The following is a 3,278-nucleotide window of genomic DNA, read 5'->3' on the forward strand; positions in this document are numbered from 1 at the left end:
ATTGCTGACTGGAAGAAATGCTCACACATCTCAACCAGTTGAAACCAAATTGTCAAACCAAAACCTGTCAACCAGTTGTTTTATCTTTTGCTGCAAAGTTGCTTTATGACCAGTTAGTTAATGTGACAAAAATGTTTGCAAAGGGGCTTCCCTGGTGGCGCAGTGGTTGACAGTCCGCCTGCCGATGCAGGGGACATGGATTCCTGCCCCGGTCCGGGAAGATCCCACATGCTGCGGAGCAGCTAGGCCTGTGAGCCATGGCCACTGAGCCTGCGCGTCCGGAGCCTGTGCTCTGCAACGGTAGAGGCCACAACAGTGAGAGGCCCGCGTACCACAAAAAAAAAAAAAAAGTGTGCAACAAAAAGGTTACAGCAAAAGTACCTAGAACTAGTCTGGTTATTACTTCCTTTCTTCTTATTATTTTGGGTTTAATTTGCTCTTATTTTTCTAGTTTCCTAAGGTAGAATATTTACTTCCTGATTCGAGAACTTTCTTTTTCTAATATAGACATTTAGCACTATAAGTTTCTAAGTACTACTCTTGCTGCCTGTCACCCAAATTTTGGTGTGTTTATTTGGTATTTTAAAGTCAGTTCAGAATACTTTCTAATTTCCCTTTCACTTTCTTCTTATGGGTTATTTAAAGGTGCATTATATAGTTTCCAAATATTTGGATTTCTAATTTTGATTTTTTTTTACATCTTTATTGCAGTATAATTGCTTTATAATGCTGTGTTAGTTTCTGCTTTATAACAAAGTGAATCAGTTATACATATATTCCCATATCTCTTCCCTCTTGCGTCTCCCTCCCTCCCACCCTCCCTATCCCACCCCTCTAGGTGGTCACAAAGCACTGAGTTGATCTCCCTGTGCTATGCGGCTGCTTCCCACTAGTTATCTATTTTACGTTTGTTAGTGGATATATGTCCATGCCACTCTCTCACTTTGTCACAGTTTACCCTTCCCCCTCCCCATATCCTCAAGTCCATTCTCTAGTAGGGCTGTGTCTTTATCCCTGTCTTACCCCTAGGTTCTTCATGACAATTCTTTTTTCTTAAATTTCATATATATGTGTTAGCATACGGTATTTGTCTTTCTCTTTCTCACTTACTTCACTCTGTATGACAGACTCTAGGTCCATCCACATCGTTACAGATAGCTCAATTTTGTTTCTTTTTATGGCTGAGTAATATTCCATTGTATATATGTGCCACATCTTCTTTATCTGTTCATCTGATGATGGACACTTAGGTTGTTTCCATCTCTGGGCTATTGTAAATAGAGCTGCAATGAACATTATGGTACATGACTCTTTTTGAATTGTGGTTTTCTCAGGGTACATGCCCAGTAGTGGGATGCTAGGTCATATGGTAGTTCTATTTGTAGTTTTTTAAGGAACCTCCATACAGTTCTCCGTACTGGCTGTACCAACTCACATTCCCACCAGCAGTGCAAGAGTGTTTCCTTTTCTCTGCACCCTCTCCATCATTTATTGTTTGTAGATTTTTTGATGATGGCCATTCTGACTGGTGTGAGATGATATCGCATTGTACTTTTGATTTGCATTTCTCTAATGATTCATGATGTTGAGCATTCTTTCATGTATTTGTTGGCAGTCTGTATATCTTCTTTGGAGAAATGTCTATTTAGGTCTTCTGCCCGTTTTTGGATTGGGTTGTTTGTTTTGTTGTTATTGAGCTGCATTAGCTGCTTATAAATTTTGGAGATTAATCCTTTGTCAGTTGCTTCATTTGCAAATATTTTCTCCCATTCTGAGGGTTGTCTTTTCATCTTGTTTATGGTTATATATTTCTATTTTTGTGCCAGTACCATACTGTCTTGATTACTGTAGCTTCGTAGTATAGTTTGAAGTCAGGGAGCCTGATCCCTCCAAATCCATTTTTCGTTCCCAAGATTGCTTTGGCTATTCAGGGTCTTTGGTGTTTCCATACAAATTGTGAAATTTTTTGTTCTAGTTCTGTGAAAAATGCCAGTGGTAGTTTGATAGGGATTGCATTGAATCTGTAGATTGCTTTGGGTAGTAGAGTCATTTTCACAATGTTGATTCTTCCCATCCAAGAACATGGTATATCTCTCCATCTATTTGTATCATCTTTAATTTCTTTCATCAGTGTCTTATAATTTTCTGCATACAGGTCTTTCGTATCCTTAGGTAGGTTTATTCCTAGATATTTTATTCTTTTTGTTGCAATGGTAAATGGGAGTGTTTTCTTGATTTCACTTTCAGATTTTTCATCATTAGTATATAGGAATGCCAGAGATTTCTGTGCATTAATTTTGTATCCTGCTACTTTACCAAATTCATTGATTAGCTCTAGTAGTTTTCTGGTAGCATCTTTAGGATTCTCTATGTATAGTATCATGTCATCTGCAAACAGTGACAGCTTTACTTCTTCTTTTCCGATTTGGATTCCTTTTATTTCCTTTTCTTCTCTGATTGCTGTGGCTAAAACTTCCAAAACTATGTTGAATAAGAGTGGTGAGAGTGGGCAACCTTGTCTTGTTCCTGATCTTAGTGGAAATGCTTTCAGTTTTTCACCATTGAGGACGATGTCAGCTGTGAGTTTGTCATATATGGAGTTTATTAGGTTGAGGAAAGTTCCGACTATGCCTACTTTCTGGAGGGTTTTATCATAAATGGGTGTTGAATTTTTTTGAAAGCTTTCTCTGCATCTAATGAGATGACCATATGGTTTTTCTCCTTCAATTTGTTAATATGGTGTATCACATTGATTAATTTGCGTATATTGAAGAATCCTTGCATTCCTGGAATAAACCCCACTTGATCATGGTGTATGATCCTTTTAATGTGCTGTTGGATTCTGTTTGCTAGTATTTTGTTGAGGATTTTTGCATCTATGTTCATCAGTGATATTGGCCTGTAGTCTTCTTTTTTGTGACATCCTTGTCTGGTTTTGGTATCAGTGTGATGGTGGCCTCGTAGAATGAGTTTGGTAGTGTTCCTCCCTCCTCTATATTTTAGAAGAGTTTGAGAAGGATAGGTGTTAGCTCTTCCCTAAATGTTTGATAGAATTGGCCTGTGAAGCCATCTGGTCCTGGGCTTTTGTTTGTTGGAAGATTTTTAATCACAGTTTCAAGTTCAGTGCTTTCGATTGGTCTGTTCATATTTACCATTTCTTCCTGATTCAGTCTTGGCAGATTGTGTATTTCTAAGAATTTGTCCATTTCTTCCAGGTTGTCCATTTTATTGGCATAGAGTTGCTTGTAGTAATCTCTCAGGATCTTTTGTATTTCTGC

This window comes from Neophocaena asiaeorientalis, unplaced genomic scaffold, assembly GCF_003031525.2.
Source record: "Neophocaena asiaeorientalis asiaeorientalis breed wild unplaced genomic scaffold, Neophocaena_asiaeorientalis_V1.1 scaffold1037, whole genome shotgun sequence".
NCBI classification, from domain to species: domain Eukaryota; kingdom Metazoa; phylum Chordata; class Mammalia; order Artiodactyla; family Phocoenidae; genus Neophocaena; species Neophocaena asiaeorientalis.